General features: G+C 37.1%; 1 protein-coding gene across 2 annotated transcripts in view; it reads left to right on the top strand.

Moving 5' to 3' along the window:
* Window positions 1–24,432, top strand: part of LOC131684094 (protein tincar) — a 487,885-nt gene that overhangs the window by 133,235 nt on the left and 330,218 nt on the right. For both annotated transcript variants that reach the window (XM_058966650.1, XM_058966649.1), the window contains exon 3: window positions 9,588–9,640. The gene's annotated coding sequence lies outside the window, so the exon portion shown is untranslated. The remainder of the gene's footprint in view (window positions 1–9,587; window positions 9,641–24,432) is intronic.

Raw genomic sequence — 24,432 nt, 5'->3', positions numbered from 1 at the left:
AACTTGAATTTTTGACGGTAGGTAGGAAACATAATTACCTATCTTGGAACAAAATTTTATCCAAATCAAAGATGGATTTTTTTGGTAAATCGACTTTAAATTTTTAAAATCGATTTTTTTCAGTGTAGAAGTCGATGAAGAATTTTTACAATATTTTTATTCAAAAATTCAACTAATTTTGTAAAAATCACTCCTACAACATTTTTTTGTAGGATTTGTCATTTTTTTTTTGGAAAAAAATGGTAAAAAAATCTTTGGCCCTTTTCAAAAGACAGTCTAGATCATTTTTGGAAAACCAAGTATGCAAAATGGCTTTTTACGACAAAGTTCTCATGTACAAAAAGTTTCATTAAAATCGGAGAGGGTGCTGTCAACATTTGTTCGAGTTGGCGCGAAACTCGTGCATACACTTTTTGCGGTGAGATCTATCTTCAGGAATGATCTGACGATCCATCCTAGCTCTTGTTTCCCAGGAATTCGAAAACAAATCGGAATTTTTATTGTAATTTTTTTAAAGTATATAGTAAATTTCAATTAGGAATCAGATTAAATTGGCTTGTTTAACATGTTTTCCGTGTTATTCAGATATTTGTGCCTTGCAATATCGTTTCATCATTTTACAAACATGAACGGAAAAGAAGGTGAAAGCAAAAGATTGGATAATGGAAAATAATAGAATAATTCAATCACGAAACAAAACAGTAAATAGGCTGGCCATAGAGAAGTCTCTCTCTCTCTCGAAGGAATAATGAACCCTACTGATAAAGCCAATAGCTCTTTACACCCACATAAATATCCTTACGTTTTAACTCCTTGTTCATCGATTCGTCAATGTACGAAGGAACAAAAAGTTCCGATACGCAATTGCACTATTGTAGCCAGGTACGTAGCCAGAATTTTGCTTCCGAGAGGACTGAAATAATCACTGTACAGTATTCAATTGAAAAACTGCACTCCGTGTCGGTCAGCTAGTTGAGAAGCGTTCATTGCGATGAACACCCGTAGTCGTATTGCCCTTTACTAAACACACCAGCAATCACTGGAGCCGATTGTAGGACTTACGCTTTTCTTTATTATACTGAGTATCATTTCAAGATTTTCAAATCAGCAACGTTACGTACACTTCGATCCTTAATAACTTTTTTCCTAGTAAACGAATTGCTAAGCTTGTTTCACAAATCGAAAGGAAAACGAAACGCTTTCAACGCGTACTATCGATACTTCGTTTGCTATGTAAAACTTGTTCAAATAGTTCATTTTTTTTTAAAGCGACACAACTTAAATGCGTGTTTGAGACACAGTACAGAACACACGTGCGAGATAGGTGTGCCGCCCATTGAGGAGCTGCATCGGAATAATTTGTTTGATCCGGGCATGTTAGTATGCCAAATCATTTGCTCCTGCCGTGCTAGTTAACAAATTTGCCTATTCTTGAAGTTTGGCGATAGTTGATCGACTTGTTATTCCGTTTCTATCAGCCCGGTTCAGGGTTCTACCGTGAAGTAAAGAATTTTTTTCAAGATTTTCCGTTACCGATAACAACAATGAACATTTGATTTTTTTTCAATTCGTTTATTTGATAAAGCATGTTTGCGTTAGCTTAAATGTGCCATTTTTTCATTGTTTTACATTTTGAATTTCTTAAAATTAGGGGGTTACACATTTCAATATTATTTTGTTTTATATAATGAAACTAAAAAAACTTTTCAGCTAACTTATACTTATACTAGAGAGGACAATCTAATATTCGTAAGATTAGTAATGCACGTTATGATTTTAAAAAGGGAGATTATTGGAGCAATTAATTATTAACTAAGCGGAACATTTTACAAGCTTATTAACTAGAAATAACTAGAGGGATTGGTTCAATTTTAAAAGGATTAGGGAGAATTAATTAAGGCTATTTTAAAGTAGTGGTACTGTTGGGCATTTCTTAACGAGATTTAATATTGGTCAACTAAAACTAGAAGATAGGGGGGCACATAAGTTTTGGGAAGATATTCAAAGGGAAGAAGGGGGGGGGGGGTGAAGTCCTACATCTGTGTATCTGAGACAGGGGAGAGAGGGTGAACAAGGCTGACAGGGGGGGATATAAACTTTCTGTTTCCGGCATCGGAAATCAACGGTAAGGATTACAGATTCGGACGGATGTATCATGTATTGGGACGCCGGGCGGTCTTCCTCGAGCCGGCAGGGGTTCCTCCAGACGATTTCGTAGTACGGCTCAGATGCGGATCGGCAACACACCGCGTTGCGCGTGTGTTGTTGTGCTGTAGGTCTCGTGTTAGTTGGGTCATTCGACAGAGATGTTTTGTCTCGTCTTGGAGTTGCAGTTGAGTTCTGAGAATGGTAAGAAAAATAATTGGGGTAGTTAAATCTGAGTATTGATGGTTTTTATAAAGGTGTACACGAGGGAAATAATGTGATAATCGTTGCCAAAGGTGCAGATACCGCTATCCACGAGCCCAACAAGTCGGAGATGAGCGTCCAGCGTGTAGTGATTGGACATGAGCCGAGACATCACACGAATGAGATCCCAAACCACATCCATCCCCTTGAACCTAGGTTTCGTCGATACTTTAGAGACTATCGAATGTAGCCACCTTCCTAGTTCCCCATGTAGTTTGCCAACTTTCGAGGGTTCTCTGATGAGTAATACTGAAAAATTCGCTGAAGCAAATTGGTCTTTCACCTTCTAAAGCGCCCACCTTAGCTAAAGAGTCCGCTGCTTCATTACCTGGAGTGGAGCAATGCGAGGGAACCCAAACTAAGGTAATCTTGTACGATCTTACAGACAAAGCACGCAGGCGCTCCCAGAATTTTTCCCAGAAAATATGGAATGTGCTTTCTAGGTTTCATTGAACGGAGAGCCTCGATTGAGCTGAGGCTATCCGAGACAATAAAGTAATGATCGGTGGGTAAAATATCAATGATCCAAAGGGTATACTAAATAGCAGCAAGTTCTGCGACGTAAACTGAAGCAGGATCATTGAGTTTGAATGAGGAGGTGAGGTTTTGTTTGAATATACCGAAGCCAGTGGAGCCGTAGAGGCTTGACACATCGGTATAAAACATCTTATTGCAGTCGACTTCTTGAATTTACTATGAAATATGCTTGGGATCACTTGCGGACGTATGTGATCCGGGATTCCACGAAACTCGTCTTTCATGGATGTGTCGAAGAATACAATTGAATCAGAAGCACGAAGAAGATTGACACGGTTGGGATCATATGAAGAAGGGTTGATATTTTGTCCCATGTAATCGAAGTAAAAGGACATAAATCGGGTTTGAGAATTGAGCTCAACAAGCCTTGCGAAATTTGCAATTACTAACGGGTTCAAGATATCGCACCGGATGAGCAATCGATATGAGAGGTCCCAAAATCGATTTTTCAGTGGAAGTACGCCCACCAGCACCTCTAGGACTCAACGTATGTGTCGAGTGCATGTAACCCAAAGCAATACGCAAACAACAATATTGGATTCGCTCTAGTTTGATGAAATCTATGTTCGCAGTGGAGCGGAAACAGAAACTCCTGTACTTCATCACCGACAATATCGTTGTTTGGTACAGTCTGATTAGGTCTCCTGGGTGGGCACTCAACCATGTTCCGGCTATTGTACGGAGAAAGTTAATCCTTTGTTGGCACTTCTGTTTCAGATACCTAATGTGACATCCTCAGGTTCCTTTAGAGTCGAACCAGACCCCGAGATATTTAAATGTGAAAACCTGGTTGATCGTTGCACCCATTAATAGAAGCTGGAGTTGCGCTGGTTCACGCTTCCTTGAAAATACGACTAGCTCAGTTTTCTCTGTGGAGAACTCGATATCCAGCTGGAGGGCCCAGGCAGACAAATTGTCCACGGTATCTTGTAGTGGTCCTTGCAAGTCGACGGCTTTGGGACCTATAATAGAGACCAAACCGTCATTTGCAAGCTGCCTCAGTTTTTACTGCTGGGAGAAAGCTTGTCAAGATGCTTTTGAGAGGGTCAGAAATATTTAGTGCTGTAAATGTCAGAGAAATTTATTAAGCCAGCGCTGGTTTCTTTCTCTGTCTGAGATATGGGAACACTAGGGGTTTTTGATGTTCCTGGAAGTGCTGGGAACTCTTTTTCTGAGCTCAGATTTCTGAGACCGGAAGCGACTTACTTTGGCTTTGCACCCGTACTTACTTGAGTAGTTATTTTAGGGGGCATGAAGAGATACCTTCTGGCTTTTACGACGAAGTTTGGGAGAGGAAATGCTCCTCCTTTTTCTATTGCTTCTAGGCACAGCAGAAGATGTTACCTCCTGGGGTTCATCACAGTCGCCTTCGTCAGTAGATGTTCGTAGAGGCGTAGCTATCTTCAGCATTTCTACAAAATGTCGCTAAGAGCGTCTCTTAAGGAAACGCTTAAGATTCTCCCCGCGCTTTTTGTACGCGGGACATGCCGGGAGATCATGTGGGTTCCTCCCACAGTAGAGACACTTTTCGACATTCCTTCCCTAGGATTTCATCCTCATGATTCCCACCGTATTTACCACAACGGGCCTTATTGCTACAATGGGAGGCTGTGTGTCTCAATTGTGTGCAATTAGTACAGTTCATGACCTGCGGCACAAAGAGGCGAACAGGTAGACGAACCTTGTCAAAGAGGAGGTAATTGGGTAGGACAGAGCCGGCGAAGGTCACCCGATAAGAGTCTGAGTTGATGTATATTTTTTTGCCGTCAGCTGCGACTGATGCTGAATGCAAACGTTTGCAATCCAGTATCTTCACTGGCTTAAGCATGGGGTCTTTGAAATAGCCAGTCCCATATTTCAGCAGGTACTCGCAACTCAGACTCGAATCGGAGACTACACCGCAGACTTCAACCCTGTTAGCTGGAATATACACTCTGTACTCCTTCGTAAAGGGCCCGTTGCCAGCAATACTGTTTGTATGATTCAAACTATCAGCTTATCAGAGCGAATTTTAGATATTTCTGTCACAGCCGAATACCAATCCGTCATAGCTTGAGAAATCTGCAGTAGATTCAAACACTTTTTGTCTTTGGTCCGGAAGAAGATCACGAAGGGCCCGGCGGCCGAGCTTGGATATATTTTGAGCCAGGGAGTCGGTATTGTTTTTTCAAAAGAAGTGAAAAATATTGAAACCTTGGCGAGGCGGAGAGTGCAACGCGTCTTAGCACTATTCATTGTCGCTATACACAGCACGGACTGGTAACAAAACACTTATGTCTCGGCCAAGCGATCGGAAACGAAGGAATATCGATGTTCGAGGTGCTAATAATTTTCTTATAGGGGAAATGTGCCTAAAGCGGACACCTTAAGGTTAAACAGAAAATTTGATTTATCGGTTGATGCATTGCTCGCAAATTGTACGCATACTGTGATTTCATCAATATAGTAACTTATTTTTATAAAATTCAAAACAGAAAGATGTTTAAAAAAGTTGTAAAAAAGAGACACAAAGTAATCATTTCAAAACTGTAATGGGAAAGACGGACATCTGGCATGGATTAGATGGGCATCCGGTATTGGTAAAGATTAGTCCACCTTTTTAAAGCTGTAGCGAAGATCGTAGAGAAAGCCAGATTAATTATCATCGACAAAATAATTCCATGCTGTACCCTGGAAATTAAAATCTTCTTGATGCCGGAAGGAGTTCCGCAATATCACAAAGTTTCCGATTCCTAACCTAGGTACAACCAATCCTGCACTAAGTTGAAACTCTGGTTGAAATATCACATGAAATTTTCGTTGGAAATTCTTTGTTTCTTCTTTTTATATTGACGGCTTCTCAAGAGAGAAAATTGACTGCTTCTCAAGAGAGAGAAAAAAAGATATTTTCTGAAAATACCCATTTGCTTGTAATTAGTGCAATATTACATGCATGACGCGCGGCACAAACAACCGATCATGCAGACGATTCACGTCGAAGAAGACGCGAAGCCGATTCGCCAAAGGTCATCCGACACTAATTTGATGGGACAAACCATTTTGTGCCGTCCGGTACGATTCTTTCAGCCAATCCCGTCCTTCAGTAGATCCATGCATGCCAAATTTGAATCGATAACTACACCATCGATCTCAACTTTGTGAGTGGGGTATGTAAACGCGTTAGTCGTGAAAGCCTTGTCGCCAGTAACGTAATTTGTTTGCTCTAGACAAAATATCACAATTCTGAACCTATCTAGGCGTACTTTCGAGATAACTGGCACAATATTAGAATACTTATATCTTTGATCCGAGCGAAGATCGGATACAGTCGAACTCAGTTCAATGTATTTGATTTTAAATGGAAACTCGTCTGGAAACTGCCAACACCACCAAAAAAGAAACAAGTACCGATGAAGATGGATCTACTACGGGTGTAAGAACAAACAACAAATTAGAACATCCGACAGTGAACTACATGAAAGCAATACCGATGATAACAACGCGAGAGAAGGTAGACAAACTGACCCCCAAGTCTCACAGGACAACGCAACTGCTTTATCTTCGTCAAGAAAAAGGATCTCAACAAACAGCAACCAGCTGCGTCAACAACACCCGACGGACAGGCAGTAACATTATGTTTAAGATCTTGTAAAAATTTGTAAGATTCACGGCTCGGTTATACTAACACATTGAGCCGTGTCAAGTAAATTAGAAGAAAAACAATAGGAAAATCTTTAAAATAATCTGAAAGTTTCCCAAAGCATGTGTCGTAAATTCTGCTAAAACAATATTAGATTATCAGCGCTTAAATTTTATTTGTCTCGCATGTCTTTATCATATTTTCTTTCAAAATTTTTGTACCAATATATTAGAGGGGGAGCCATAGCCTCCCCCTCTTTGTGTACGAAATGAACATGTCTACAGCATGAGCTGTCCTAGATTCTCATTTTGATAGGGAAGTTACGCAAAAAAGAAAAATTCAAAGTTTACCGATTCACCGTTTTGAACTACAGAACGACAAGAAATGGCTGTTGACGGCGCCGGGGGTTGAGTGGTAAGCGTGACCGCCACCCATCCCAGTTGGTCTGGGTTCAATCCCAGCCGAGGTCGTTGAGATTTGTCTGAGGTGAAAAAATCTTTGGTCACGTCTTCCTCCGGAAAGGAAATAAAGCCGTTCGTTCCCGGTCCATGAGTTGATGGGTCGATATCTAGTCCAGATAGTGGAGTCACCTCTTTGGTGAAGAATTGCACCCCTCTATGCTTCCTAACAAATATCCTCCTCCCGTGGTACTTGTGGAGTGCGCAGTAGTATATACAGCCTCTAGCAAAAGCAAGTATCCCAAGTAACCAATAAGCATTACAACGTAGTCTAATATCTGCTTTAGATCCACATATAAAGCTGTCCTAAAGAGCCGTGAAGCCCTAAATACTGATATAATGCTGGTATAATGCCAGAAAAGGCGAAATATGGTGCTATTACTATGCAGAGATTGACAGCTCGTTTCTGCAGTACTAATGCTATTATATAGCACCAGCGTAGAAATGTCAAATTTGAAAGCCTTATATTGGCACTACTGATGCTAAATGCTTCGGTTGGCTGTCATTGCCGCCAAGGTTTTAAAACCATTTCTTATGTTTCCTTTCGGTATGATGAGCAAAAAGGAAAAAAATTAAAATAAAATGTTCTGTTTAAAACCGTAATTGACTCTGTTCTAATGCATTGTAATGAATATCCTTAATGTGTTTTCGTTCTCACATGATATGAATGTTTACGAAAATTACCTTTAGTAAGTCTCGAACTGAGGTACCTTGTCTCGTCCTTCACGGTAAGTGCGCTGCGTTTGCTCCCTGGACTATATTGCATATGTTCGATTGAAATGAAATATGCCGAATATAATCTTCAAAAAGAGTTGCATAACAGATAACCCCACAGCATTACAATAGCATTATATCAGCTTTTTATATGCTTTATAATGGCATTAAATGCACTTGTACAGCTTACATGCTTTAAAGATCCTTGAAGCATGTACGCGTTATATCAGCTTTATATACACATATAGAGCAAGCGATAATGCTATATGTCGGCTGTGCAGTTATGCATTATTGGTGCTAATATAGAGCTGTATTGCGTTGTTAATGCTGTAATGGAGTTTCAATGCAACATTAGTGCAAATGTATAGCCAATATAGTGCAATGGCTTAATGCTTATGGTTACTTGGGATATATAGCGTCTAGCAAAAGCAAATATCTTTCTGCGACCTACGTTCGGGCCTGGCCGGCCCCGGTATTGATCAATAAACACTTTAGGATTACCAGGAGTTGCGCATTGAAAGATGTTTTGCTACTCCCAAGCATGATTATCTACTGATTTCCTGTGTAACTAGTCCAGATCGATAACTGAGTAACAGCCAAGGGTGGTCGCATAAGCTCAGAACGACAAGCAATGGCTGGAGGTGATGATGTTGCTAAATCAAGGTTCTTCTTCTAATGGACAACTCCAGGTCACAAGCATCATTTAGTTATAAGATTTTACTGATTTACCGATCTTCCAATGATCGTCTAATTGCTATTGATCCCATCCGTGTTGGCAAAAACTCTGACCCAATTCCTACCAAATCGCGAAATTTTCTTCTCTTTGGAGATGACTCCTGAGAGTTGATTTTTGGTCGCCCCTTGCGTTCCTCTGTGTGAATGAGAACTCCGGAAATAAGCCATCAAAGTGATTAATACCTACTCATTTATATGCCATGCACGGACGGGTACAGCAATCTGGGTAAACGATTAGGGTGTTCTTGTAGCGGCGTAGTAATAGATTTCTATTATGGTAATTAGAAACAATAGGATCAGGGTAAACCATGATACATACAGAAATCGTCTAAATCATATATCTTACGAAGGAATTAGTTCACACTCCGAGGGATCTCCTAACGACAGCAAACCTTATTAAGAATTCAAATTTTATAGCACACTACACTCTTATTTTTAAGACCAACGTCAAGAATGCTATAAAACCTTTATTGTTACTTGGACGAGCATTGCGGGAAGTTGATAAAACTTTTGTCCACCCAACTCGGAGCAGCGAAATTCTGCCCCAAACCAGCAGTAGTGCGATACGTCCGTCGACCACTCGCTGATGCTACAAAGGTAATTGCAGCATGCGGCCACACTTTTGAGAGAAACCGTCCTAACGGCACCGTAAAATTTTACCATCATGGGAATCCGAGATGATGGTGTTTTTATTATAAGTTTCATTATTTCCTCTCTTTCTTTTCCTCCGCTTTGATAAAACATTATTCGATAAACGATGGCTGTCGGAAGGGAAGTTTACCTTCCTTTCGAATACATCGCACAGTTTTGCGGCACAGAACGGCAAGCAATGGCTGTTTGGGGGGTGAAGATGTGGTTAACGCGAGGTTCTTCTACTTATGGACAGCTCCAGGCCACAGGCAACATTTAGTTATGAAGTTTTACTGATTTATGAGACAATTGGGTGGTAAGCTGGTGAATTAGGCTGTTAATGGAAACGATATTGTTTCGTCATTTTTCTTTGGCACAGACGAGTCCGGTGGAAAATCATCTTTAAGTTTTAGATCCCTTAGATGATATAGATATCGGTTCATAAAAAACACATTAATTTAAAACTTTGTATGTTTTACTTTCAGACTGAATCCCGAATCGATTTTGCTTTTAAGGGGCCATAAAAATCTTCTTTCTGGTAAGTAGTGAATTATTGTACTCTACATCTGCTGCGAGAATGTTTATTGTGAGGGGAATATATTTCGTTACTTTGTATAAGATATTAATTAACAAATTTAAGAACTCGTACAAGGTTAGTACAACAGGTTGATTGCAGACTCATATCAGAAAACAACAACTCGTAATGTAAATCATACCACCGGCAATGACAATTTTATTCACACTGTTAACCGCTTCACGTTAATTATTATCAACAAAATATAATAGAGTCAAGATTTCCCCAACGGGCAATCCAAACTAGAGGAAATTCCAAACAATCGTAGAAATACAAAGAAATTAATAATTTTTACTTATTTGACCAATATATTGGAATTCAAAGCAATGTCAAATTTCAAATGAATTTCAAAAAAAAAATCGTCCGTAAATTGTGCCGATGTATGAATATGTATTTTGTAATGATTTAATATATGTAATTTGATTTAATATCTATAAAAAGAAAAAAAATGCCGATTCCAACATGGCGGACTAAAATGTGACTAACTATTTCGACCAACATTTTTCGTTTTTCACCTTTTTCTGTAGTTGTTGGATAACTCATGATTAGTCTGCGCTTCCTCTACAGATCAAGCCGCGAAATACGTTCTCAAGACCTGTACACATGTACAGAGCAACGCGAAGCATTCTGGGAACGTACACAATACCATGAAAACAGTGGCGGATTCAGGAGGAGAATCCTGGGGGCCGGACCCCTCCGAATTTTTTTTCTTTTTGAGAAATTCTAAATTTGTTTCAAGTTTATATGTATTTCAAACTCAAAATCATTCCAAACCTAATTTGACCAGCACAACTTATATTCATTAAATATGGTTATTCAGCCTATTTAACCTCCAATATTTGCCACTTCAAACTAGGCTGAACTATACTACTAACAAATGTTGCAGCGACAGCATTAATGCTTTTATTCAACCAAAGAAGTAAGAAACAAAAAAATCAAAAAAATCTCGATTCAATGACAATTTTGAAACAAAAATTGATTTTACCAGATCATTTTTTTTAAGTTAACAACATCGATTTTGAAAAATTCGTTTCTACATCGCCCATTCCTATTTCGAAGTAAGTGCCTATCTGTGGACTATAAAGTCCCTGGAATAACATATGATTATTATATTGGCGACAACTGTACTCGTAAATCTTTCAAGCGAGAAAACAGTATATTTTCTAAGTGTTTCGGTATATTCCAATCGAGATGTTTTCATATATTATGGTTTAGAAACAATAACAATAGCAAATTTATTTTGCTGTTTTATATCTACTGAGTTTTCAGCATTTGAAACCAACGATTTACAGTTTTTCAATGTAAAAGCTTGCCAAATCATACGCGCTCTTGTTTACGTAAATTTACCTTTTAATTCAAAATGGTCTGCTTACTTATTGAACACAAGAGAAAATTTTTGTTCGAACTATGCTGTAAATTTTTGACATCAGAATTGTTTCCATGTACCATTTGCCAAATGGTATGGCAAATAAATGAATGAGATTGCCACCTTAGAATTATAAATGGCTTCAATCCATCATTCAGTTACCACCACTTTCATATGACACTCATTTTAACTTGTCTAAAAGTTGTGTGACATCCGTAAGTCCTCATCTTGGATACAAAAACGTCTACAATCATTAGTTTTTGAAATTAGTAAATTGTCCAATTTAAAATTTCCAAATGTTCGTAAAATTATCGCATAAAAAAATTATCGTAGGTTGGGATTTGAACCCAAGCCAACTAGATTCACTCAAATCTATAAAAGGCTAATGTAGTCTTTGTACAGACTCTATTCAGCAGCCTAGACTTTTCGGTACATCGGTGAAATCTTAAGCATTCGATGTATGCAAGATTGGTGCAGACAGTAAGGTAAGTGCTTAATATTCAACAGGTTGCTGGTTCGGATCCAGGTACGTGATATGACTTCCAACAAGGTAATACAATTTTTCTCTAATTGTAACGTAACACTAATAAAAGTATATGGCTTCCAAAGAGATTGATAGCGTGTGTAACTTGTGACATTTCGTCTTTTTAATAATTTTGCTATGATAATTTTCTCAGCTGAATAGCGGTAACGAAAAGGTTTATTAATGAAGCTGAACTCTGGTTTTCTTCAGGCTGTATATATGCTGAAGAATTGTTCTTTAATGTGTCTTAATCAGACAAGCTGAATAAATTCTCCAAATCCCGGATGTTTAAGAGTGGAATAAACGATATATGATTACACGTATACCTACAATGTTCAGCTAGAGCTGAATAAAGCAACTGTTAAAACGTTTAAAAAACCACGAAATGTTTGTTGGGTACCTTTCGGTTCCCAGAAACATGCCAAGGAATACGATTTTCACCAAATCCTTTCTGTGGCGTATTCTCAGATACATATAGATTGAAATTAAACAAAGAAAAAAATGATTTTTTGAAACTATGAGAGTAGAAGACCCCCTTAACCAGCGTTATATTTAATCTAAGATTTCAATCTACTTTTAAGTTCGAAAATTATTACTATATGGGAATTTAAGTGGTTATGTATAGAATTCTGATTGAGTGCATTCGCGGGTATTCTTGCACCTAAAGGTATTCTACAAAGTATATAAATCTATTGTTATTGGTTTTTCTATACCTAAAAGCGCAAATTCCGATATACACATTCTGGGTAGCAAATGATTAATTTAATTTTAATGAAATCGTATACTTGAAGATTTGCTTGACTATAAGTCTCATGAGGAAATGACTGCTGCTTATCTTAAAGGAACTAGTATTGATGTGTGACCTTCATTTCTTATTGTCACTTGACAATCCTCTGATCGGACGAAGGGAACGGGTCTGCGATCGCTCGTCGATGAAGGGGACTGTGGGGCTCGTTAGACGATGTGGTGCAATCAACATTCATATTTATTTTATTTTTATTTATTTATTACAATGTGCTATCTTGAAACATTCATAACAAATTTCCCATTTCCTGTTTTTATTCTTCTTATATTTCAAACATTTTGTATTATTTTTATTTCTACGTCTAACTCAGTGGATCCATTTTTTTCATTGCCGCGGCTCACAGAAACGAGGCTTGCTACTCCGCGAATTGACAGGTTTCGTTGACGCCAGAGAAATCGTTGAGATGAACAAAAGGATTTCTCGAAAGTTGATAAGTGACAATGTTAAAGCTCTTAGGGTGGAAAAAATAATGTGCAACGGATTCTTGACATAAACTACGCCATAATTGCACTAGACACAGTGGATATAATCAATGCATCTATGTGATTTTTAGAAAACATACCTAACCGTTCCTAGCAAAGGTTTTGGACATCGGTATAGTTTTTTTGTGATCTACTGGGTGTCGTTAGAAGCAAACAATATATGGATTTCATCTAATTGTTTTCGCCGACGATTTATATGATGCCCGCTCGTCAAATGTTTACACTCTAACGAGCCAGCCTGGTAAATGTAAGCCGTGGTTCATTTCTATATTTGTATAATTTTTTGCAACTTTGTTTTTATGTTTGTCGTTGTATTCATTTTGCTTTCTGTTGCCGTTTTACCTGTTTTCCATGTCCATATAATTTAATTTTTCATTTTACATTTACCCGTTTTTCATTATTTTAATCGTTTTGCAATATATTTCTATTTTTACAATTTCCTTTTTTATTTGCTTTGTTCAACTTGATTGCTTTAATTATAGTATGTTTTATTTTATCTTGTTGTTTTGTTTTTTTTTTCTATTTTTAGTATTGGTAGGTCTTTGACTATTTGCATTTCATCTGTTTATTATTTTTTCACCGTTTGTTCCTTATTTTTTAATTTTTTCCCATTAAATTCTACCTCCATTGAATGTTCTTTTTGCTTCTGTGTTAATTACACTTCTATTGAGTTATTTTTACAATTTGTACAAGGCTTTAATTACAACTTTTTTAATAATATTGTACCAAAAATATAAATGAAGGACTCGCAAAAATCGCCTGAATCAGTTTTCCCCAAAACCGAAGAAAATCAGCTACACTATTGAACAAATGAGACGATGTATTTTCAGAGGTTGGCAATGCTGGAGCTTCCCTATACTAATCAGCAACCCAGGGCTTCTGTGCTTAGCTAACTGGAATCAATTTGGTGTTAGTTTGGAAGTATCGTCTAACTGGTGTTGGTGTCAGTTACTGACGAGTGGAACACGAAACATTAAATAAAAACTTATCTAAGTTAGTTATTGTCATGCGCAAAATGGTGCATCCAATCATTTTCCTTTAGAAAAAAAAGGTTGCATACATTTTAGAAGATTGTTCATAGCTAGTGATTGTCACCTACCTTATATTTATTTTTTTTGACAACTTATAAATCCATTTAGGACATTTTTTTGTTCTTTCCTCAATAAGTGCACAAAGGCATCATTTAAACTCAATTTCTCATCATTCAACTCAAAGATAGCTAATTGGAACCATGGTGAAAACATTAAAGTGGTATAAACTTCGTGTAAAACCAGCAAAGAAGCACAAAAATGGTTCCAAAAGTACAAATGGTCGGAAAATATTAGAACTTAAGAGGAAAAATCGATAGTTTAAGCACAGACTAACAGACATAACACTATGAGTGAATTCCCACAAAAAAACATCGATCCGGTAATTTTCCCAGAACACTAGCTCCACCTTTTATTCACAGTCCCAAACACTCATTTGCTGATGGCTTACCCCTCAGGTTTGGGAACAATTTTGGCTAGTGGTCTATCCCCCATATGCTTGTTCATATGTCAGTGGCGCCATAATTTCAAATGTGGTCATAATCCCAACTACAAATATATTTAAAATGACCGTTAAATCGGGCGAAGCATTGTTTTCGAGTGTTATGTCTGTTAGTCTGTGGTTTAAGTCCAAATATTTCATTGACCTTTGACTAAAACCAATAGTGCAGGTAGGTAAACCAGTGATCATGAGCTGACTTGGTTGAAGGATTTGGGTACGTGTTAGCTCGATTGAATTTCACGAATCAACCCAGTGCAAAACGTTTCCAAAGGACATTGTTCTAGCAAGCAGCGGTTAAATTGGGATTTAAACGTCATGAGAAGACTTTCGACTCCCTACAGAAATAAGGTAAGGTAAGAAACCGACGTGTATTTAGAGTGTATTTAGAGAGTTGATGTTACTCGATTGGTTATCACTTTTTCCTTATAACGTGTTTTCCTCCTTACTTGTGGTATCTATGATTAATGTATGGTTTGCTTCGATATTCCACAACATTCAATGTAGAGTTATAACAATTCTTGCAAAATAACCATTCTAGGTTATCTGCCGATTTTTAGCCGAAACACTAATGAATGACATAAACACCACTAGGACAAAGCAACGACTGCCCGTTGGTATCCGATTCCGCAAGTTCGAAGATAACACGAGCACCCTTCCTCAACAGGCAGCAGAAACACCGAAGGCAGCAAAGTAGCGCCTGCTCCGTCACATGCTGCCAGTCCCCGATCAAGTCAAGTTTCAAACCGACATTTCATCGGCACAACTTTGATGCGCCTGCTCACTTAAGCCGCCGATTCCAATTATAAGTCAGATGGTTTCTTGTTCGTCTACTATCTGAATGTTCGAGGAATGAGAACACAATCTCAGGACTTTTTGTTGGCGCTCTCCTCTTGCGATAATGATGTTGTTGTTCTCACAGAAACCTGACTGCGCACTGATATACATAACTCGGAACGTCCAATGAACTACACAATCTATCGTTGCGATCGCAACTTTTCTTCAGTCAACTTAGTCCCCGGGGCGGCGTTCCTATCGTACCAAAAAATAATCTCACCGGCACTGTAATAAAAATGCCTGGTTTCGAATGCTTGGAACAAATGCGTATATCTCTATCAAATTGCTTTTTGTATATTTGTTGTATATACCTGCGGCCGAACAGCAGTCCAGCCCTTTGCAATGCCCGCTCTTCTGCAGTTCAACAAATTTTGGACGATGATAGTTCAGGCAGTGTACTCAATGTAGGTGATAACAACCTTCTTCATCTCAGATGGATATTTGACGATGATCTCAAATGCAAATGCCATAATCGAACAGGCTATAGCTATCACGGAAACGATAGTCACTGAGTCACCGTGTCCAATCAACTCTCTCACTAACGCAAATGGACAAACGCTCGATCTGGCATTCGTGGCATACGCCGATTTAGTCGAACTTATAGAGCCTCCAACCTCTATACTCAAAGTAGACGCTCATCTTAAACCTTTCGTGCTGAGTTTTAATATGCCAGTTGAAACAGAAGACGCTTTTGCCGAAACCATCGACGGCCTCAATTTTAACTTCAATCGCTGCAATTTTGAGGAAGTATCCGCGCCTTCGATGCTGTTGACTGGTTTGATTTGTTAAGTGAAAACTATCTGGATCATGCTGTCGTTGTGTTCTACCGTACTTTATACGAGATACTCGCATAGTTTCTAAGAAACGTGTCAACATTAAAACGGACTACAAGTATCCGTGGTGGAATTCTGAGTTTCAATGTAAGCAATACTTCCGCCACAAAACCGACGAAAACAAAGCTGTTCTTCGCCAAATCGTGCATTCAGCGATATAAATCATGTCCAAAGCAACCTTCGGAACTTCTCGACGTTCTTGAAGTTTGTGAGCAGCAGAAAACACACTGGTGGTATTCCCGCATATGTTCATCTCGGGGATGCCAGCAGCCAATCTCACTTTTGAACTGTTTTGCTTGAAAAATGTGTCTGTGTGACATCATCGACGAATGTCAGCCCGGTTTTTTGAAGCAACATTCTACCACTTCAAATTTGATGATGTACACTAGACTGGTTCAATTTTTGACTTTTAGCTCCACCAGGCTCTACTGATTCCTTTTATGGCCCTTAGTAATTGTGCAAATTTTGGTATCGATCGGTTGCGTCTACGGACCCTCCAAAAATTTCAAAGTTTATATGGAAATTAGTATGGAAAATCGGTTAAAACTGAAAATAAATTCTTAAGCTCCATCGTTATACAAAATGTGAACTAGGCAGGCATTGTAATTCTCTCTCACTCACGCGAAAAGAAGCTTATCCGATGTCCAACTTTTCCGAGATAAGATGAGTCGCAAAATTCTCCGTCTCCACAAATAGCATACTCGAAAAAATATGCGAACTATCTGAGAACGAGTTACAGGGAATGAATAATTCTGTGCGAAAAAAATATACACTGAAAAAAATGTTGTGTCATTCTTACCAAAAAAAAAATTGTTAACAATTAAAATGACCAAAACCTAGGGGCAGATCAATTGTGATGTATTTTTAAAAATCAGCGAAATTAAATGCATTTATTTCCATCAAAATAGAAATTCATAATGTATTTTGCGTTGCGTGCAATGTTTTTGCGTTGCGTGCAATGTTGTTTGCGTTGCGTGTAAGACGTCAAAACCCTACAGAAAAACTAGCCCTACATTTAACAAAACGTCGAACAAAGTGGATCAACGTAGGACGTTTGTTAAACAAACTTTTCTGTGAGGGAGTGCAAAGCTAATGCAAAAATGGAAATTAAATGCATTTTTTCTAATTTGATGCAAATTTGTTATACATTCTTAGAGTGATCTGCCCCTAGCCAAAAACGCATTTTGTAATTTTTTATAATTTGTCACATAATTTGATTTTGGACGATTTGTCAAAAACACATAGAGAAAAGAAACATTTTGAATGTGATTGCATGATGGAGAACTTATCGGTAAAAAAGTTTTTCTGACAATAACTTAATACAGGTTTTTAAATGTCATACTAATTGACATACAAAACTGTAATTATATTACATTAATTAAGTATCATTTTCAACCAAAATGCATTTAACAAAAATCTTCCGAAATGCGAAAGTTGTCGAAATATTTGGAATTTTGCTCAAATAAAAACAATTATTTCGTGTAATTATGCTCTTTTTAAAAGTGTTTTGCATTACCCCATGATAAAATGTCAACAATCCAATGTTTATCGTTTTAAAGACGTAAAATAAACTTATTCAGTGTATTTGGATTATGGAGAAACTATCAATAAAAAGTTTTCCTAACAAAAAGCTTCAGCACATTTTCATAATTCATGTACTAATTATAGTCAAAAATAAAATTTTCCCATTAAATATGATTCTAAATGCTATTTTAAATCAAAATTTTCATAACAATACTTCTCTGAAATGTTCTCGAGATATTTTAAATTTTGTTTTAAGAGCGATTTTATTTTATTTATTTACGACCTTTTCATAAGTTATTCGCGTTTCTGCAGCAACAATAATATGTCTTACAAAAGGCCCATACAATTTCCTGTAACTTTTCCTTTGACACCAAGACGATGGTGTAAACCATTTGAAAGCTATACGAAAACAATCAAAATATTATTCAACCATAGGGTCTGATGATTAAACTATATGGTTGAATCATATTTTGGTTGTTTCATATAGCTTTCAAATGGTTTACAATATTGCCTTGTTGTCAGACGGAAAGTTACTGGAAATGTTATAGACTTTTTGAAATACCTATTGTTGTTGATGGAGAAACGCGAATAACTTATGAAAAGGTTGTAATAAAATAAAATAATTGTTTTTAACACAAAATTTTAAATATCTCGAGAATTACTCCATTTCAGAAGACGTTTGTTAAGAGCATTTTGATTAGAAGTGGCTTATAGAATTATATTCACAAAGAAAATTGTATTTTTGACTGCAAATCAAATCACAGATCACCATAAATCGATAGAATAAAAAAGTCATTCAAACCGATGAGGGATTGGCCGTTTTCATAAAAACAAGCGAAATTTATAAAGTTCTTTTTACATCGACATCATTTGACACGCTCATCATATTTTGGCCATAGCACAGTGCCACTCTAAAACCATAACTATTCGAGAAATGGTTATCGGTTAGTACAATACACCAAACAATAGATACGGTATGTGGTATGGTATGGTTATTTTGCGTCACGATTAGGGTGTCCCAAAATGACATCATGTTAAAAAAGTCATCGGGCTCACTTCTTAAATGAAAGGTTAGGGTATTAGGACCACTTTCTTCGGAGTGAGTTTGCTAAAACGCTTCCTACTGGTGGCGAATTTTGATTTTTTGAAAAATGGGCCGATTTTGGATGAAATTTCAAATTAATGCCTGTTTAAGAGGTCCTGAACTGTCTTAGATTTTTTTCAGCATTTTTTATTTTTCTGGAGATCCAAATGGAGAGGTTTGGTTAGTTAGTTTGTACAAATTTTGAATTATAAGAGCGGAAGAGCCATTAAAACTCAGTAAAAAGTGAATTTTTTGGTATTTTTCAACATTTTTTCTTCAAAACTGGGTATCTACAAAATTTTAAAAGTACAGAAAACACTTTATATAATTGAGCCGAATACAGAGGCGTAATTTTGCCGAAGAAAGTGTATAGCTACGGCTAATGGGGTGTGAGTTATTTAAGTTTTTGTGATTTTGTTTTGTCAAAGGTTATACATTTTTAGCAATTTATCGAAAATAATGCTATTCCAAAAAATAAATCAGTTCAAATGTGCTTTGACCACACATTGTTTTTCGAAAAATAGAAAGAAAATGATGAAAAATGATGTTTTCTGTACGTCTTTAGTATGTCAGGACGAGGTTTAATGAGCATCTGATGATTTTTTTGTAACTTAAATTATAAAAATATTGATAACTTTGCTAATGACGCCAAGTCTCTAATTATTTTTTGAAGAGTTAATTCTCCATAATTACTTCTAGGAGGCATCTTCAACAAAATAATTGTGTCAAAAGATGCGCTGTATTCTGTTGTAAAACTTTTTCGAGGATATTTGCCCCAAATTCGACTATTTGGGAATTATGTGATCTAAACAGTAAATATCAGTTTTTCAACACTCACCTCACTCTTTTGAATTTTTCTCCACTTTAAAGTTCCTAACATAAAAATAAAGCTTTATATACAAAATGTAAATACGCCAATCAATTCAGCCTTCAAATATACGCCATAACTTGCCATAAAATCGACATATTTGTTTAATTGTAGTGATTTTCAAACCTGCTAGGTGGCTATTAGTATACAAAATAATTTTCAAAAAAAATCGTCGTATGCTCATAAAAACCGATTCTGATGTACTAGAGACAAGCTAAAAACGCCATTTTTCATCATTTTCCTTCTATTTACCGAAAAATAATATGCGGACCAAGCCCACTTTAGTTGTTTTATTTTGTAGAACAGTGTTATTTTTTATGAATATCATAAAATGTCAAAAGGTTATTTAACAAAAACTTAAGTGCAAGTTATACCCCATTGGCCGTAGCTATACACTTTCTTCAGCAAAATTACGCCCCTGTATTCGGCTCAACTATATAAAGTGTTTTCTATACTTTTAAAATTTTGTAGATACCCAGTTTTGAAGAAAAAGTACTGAAAAACACCAAAAATTTCACTTTTTACTAAATTTTAATGGCTCTGGCGCTCTTATAATTCAAAATTTGTACAAACTAACTATCCAAACTTCTCCATTAGGACCTTCAGAAAATAAAAAAATGCTGAAAAAAATCTAAGGTCGTTCAGGAGCACTTTAAGGGGCATGCATTTGAAATTTTACCCAAAATCGGCCCATTTTTCAAAAAATCAAAATTCGCCACCAGTAGGGAGCATTTTAGCAAATTCACTCCGAAGAAGAAAGTGGTCCTAATACCCTAACCTTTCATTTAAAAAGTGAGCCCGATGACATTTTTAACATGATGTCATTTTGGGACACCCTAGTCACGATTTGTCAAAATGCATAAAAAACATTAAATCAATTGTGTATAGTGTGAGACTATACTAGTTGTGCAGCGTGTTAGAGCAATGTATATGGTAGAATGTTTAATGTACCTTGTTATATATAATCCAATAGCAATGTAATACCGCAAAAATGGATTATAGGATCACCACCATCCTTATAATATGACCTAAAATTTGTTTGAAGAAATCGGTATTTTTGAATGGTAACGTTACGTAACAACTTATTCCGTAAATGGTACAAGTGGCACTGACCATAAGTGTAATAGTCAATATGATTGCTCGTAGTGTTGGTTAATAGTTTGATATACGATAAGACGAAACGTCAGGGAATAGTTTTTTAAGGTCCAAATACCAAGATGGCTACTACCGATTAAGTGAAATGCGCTATAACCCAACCATTTCGGAATGGTCCTGACGAGTAGGTGCCAGAAATTGACTTTCGACGCCATTTTGAAATTAAAGAAGGCGACTTCCGGTTTAGCGAAATTTGGCATAACCCATGCGATATGGGTATTTTCGCAATGGTCTTGACGAGTAGGAGACAAAGGTCGAGGTTTGACGTCATTTTAAAATTCTAGATTGCGACTTCCGGTTCACTGAAGTTCCCGCATGAAAAATCTGGGCGGTCATCCAAAACTTCCTCGAATATAGTATCTAATCATAAACCAGCGAAATGCTAAATATTTTTATGCGTTCATCCAGAAGAGTTTAAGTTGGTGATTTAAATTGATTCAAATTAAACACAATGCTGAAATTCAAGTAAATTCAACTATTTAATTAAGACTATTTATATTACAACTTCAACTTGCAAATATACCTATATTTATTAGGTTATAACGAATTTCGCTAACCCGGAAGTCACCATCTTGGATTTTAAAACGGCGTCAAACTCAAATTTCCGGTATCTACTTGCCAGGACCATTCTGAAAATAAATATTGAATGGGCTATAGCAAAGTTCGCCAAACCGGACGTCGCCATCTTGGTTTTCAAAATGGCATCATGCACAAATCTCTGGCACCTGCTCTTTAAGACCATTCCGAAAATATCCATATCGCATGGGTTATAACGAATTTTACGTAACCGCAAGTCGCCATCTTGGATTTCAAAATGGCGTCAAACATACATTTCTGGCGCCTACTCATCAAGACCATTCCGAAAATACCCGTATTGATTGGGATATAGCGAATTATGCTAAAATGGAAGTCGCCATCCTGGATCTAAAAATGGCATCAAAAATCAATTTTTGGCACCTACTCGTCAAGTACATTCCGTAAATACTCTTACTTCAGGAAAAAGTCTTCTGCATTCAAAAGGACTTCGAATATTTTTGAAAAAACCGCGGAAATTAGAAAATCCACGTAAAAAAACCACGTTGATTGGAAAATCCGCTAAAAAACAGCGTTTATTCGAAAATCCGCGTAGCAACTCTCGTTTAAAACCGCGCGATAAAAACCGCATTAAAAATCTGAGTGTATTCGATATGTTGTGTAGTAATATTGACTGTCCCGATGTTCTTGCACAGATTAATTTGTTTCTACTTCCTCGCACTCTAAGAAATCGTCCTCTTTTGTGGATTCCTATGGGATTTTCGATTGATTGACACCGGTGTAGTGGAGTGCACTGGAACTGCACCATTTTTGCACTTTCTAGCAGAAGTGCAGAAAACTGCATATGTTCCATTGACACTTCTGCTAGAAGGTTCCAAATCAGTGCACTCCACTACATACACCGGTGCACATCAATCTAAAATCTCACTAGAAACCGTACTGTTTATGGTTAAAACTGGATAGATGTTTCCACAAATTCAACGAAACCTCACATCTGTTTATTTTTAATGTAGGGTTACCAACCGTCCTTATTTTAAAGGACATGTCCTTATTTTCGAGGTTTTTGGAAAGCGTCCTTATTTTACTTCAAATGTCCTTAATTTTAGTCTCAGTGGTTCAACATGAAGTTTTTAACAGGGCATTTTCTAGTGGGTAACGGGTACTAATTGCAAACTGTCATGCTATTGTAGTTTAGTATTGTTTGCCATTTCATTATGTAACGACTTACACTGGCTCACCATCTTCAAATTATTCAACTATATTACGAAAATCAGCGATCTGTGGGAAATGTGTTTAATGCACTCCGACCATGATATGGTCGACATAATCGGCCAACTGATTCAACTATTCGCCATACAACCAAAAAGTAAGCGTTGTAGTTCTCGTTATTGGATGATTAGCGAACAAATCGACCACATCCAGCACGCAGTGAAGAAAACATAGCGGCGGTGACATCCCCAAGCATTGGAAATCAACATTACTCGAGTAATTAGCCAGATACCACTTGAAATGCTCGAATCCGTCATCAAAAATTGGACCAGTTGAATGGACTACCTAAAGCGCCAACATGGTCAACATTTAAAAGAAATTGTTTTCAAACAAATCTGGCAAAAAATGTTCTTTCGATTGACAAATAAACAATTCGCGATTTACTCCATTTTTCAATTTTTTCACTGCAATAAAAAAAAATCTCATGACGAATCACCCTGAATTAAATTATTCAGATCAACTTTATTCCAAGAGAATTAATTTCAATTCCTTTCAGCGATTTTTTTTGTTAATACATACTCTCAGAGACTCATGGCAACCAAAATTTGTTTTACTCAGAAGTAACCAAATTTTGTTGGATAGCTCAATATGAGGTTTGGCCAAAGTGGTATCTTCGTTCGGTATTGGTAATACACCATTCTAATTTGTCTCGATTGAGATTCAACGTTCCAATTCAACCGTTGGAAAATGAGACAGAATTTTTTTTAGAATTCTGGCTCAAGTGACATAACTGGCATAACATTTGGCAGGGATGTCCTTAATTTGCTCTCAGTCCATTTGGTAACCCTATTTAATGTCACCAAATCAATATTAACTCGTCAAAAGGGCAAAAGAGCTTTTTGTAAACAAACAGCTCATTATTCCGCTGTATAGTGGAATTTCATGAAAAATATTCGTTAGTCTAAATCAATGGTTTTTAGCCGGGGGTGAATTATGCGGGGTAAATTTTAACTTGTTATTTCCTGTAGGAAAGCTTTACATATTAGTTCAGTGAGTCAAAGATAAATGCTGCGTGAGAGAGTTCAGGAACAGAGTTCAAATTGAAATACTATGGCGTTCATTCAATTGAAAATCTTTTTTTTTCTGACAGGGTGATTGGCAATTTTCACCAAAGGGGTACATGAGACTGCCCAGAAATAAAATGAAATTTTGAAAACTCAATCGGCCCACCCCCGATTCGATTCCTAGTCCCACCAGGAATTCTTGCACCAAATTTGAAGCAAATCGGACAAGTCTAGCTACCGGACCAACGTGCCTGAAGTTTGTATGAGATTTTTCGACAATTTACATGGAGAAAACCCACTAGCTCGCATTTTTGCCGCTAGGTGGCACTGTATGCATCGTATTATCACTGTAAGTGAAAATAAGAAAGATAATTTAGTTGTCTACAACTTTGTCGAAGACTGCTAGTGAATCCGGATGTGTTAAAAGAAGTTATTAAAATTTTAACGATGTGATGTCTGAGTCAGTTTTCCATGGGGCCTAGCAGTGCATGATTGTGTATCAGTACTCGATTCCCACGAACTATGCATGTTTGTGAAATAACCGTTAGGTTTAGCTCAATAGTATGCTCAGGAGAATTATACCACATAATACGAGTTATGTTTTGCTTGGAACATTTTAGTTCCATATGTGACCGCATAGAGGGCGCCAACAGTAACTTTTCATAGAAGATAGATAGAATATCGAGATGTTCGGGAGAAATATTGCAAAATGCCTGTTCTACAACTTTGTGGAAGACACCTAATTTCTATCTCTCTTCTATGAAAAGTTAGTGTTGGCGCCCTCTATGTGGTACTATGTGGAACTAAAATTATATAACCAAAACATGACTCCTATTATTTACTATAATTCTTCTGAACATACTATTGAGCTAAATATAACGGCTATTTCACAAAAATGTTTAGTTCGTGCGAATCGAGCACTGATATACAACCATGCAGGCCCCA

Source organism: Topomyia yanbarensis, chromosome 2 (assembly GCF_030247195.1).
Source record: "Topomyia yanbarensis strain Yona2022 chromosome 2, ASM3024719v1, whole genome shotgun sequence".
Lineage (NCBI taxonomy): Eukaryota > Metazoa > Arthropoda > Insecta > Diptera > Culicidae > Topomyia > Topomyia yanbarensis.
This window is presented reverse-complemented; position numbering and strand designations above follow the sequence as displayed.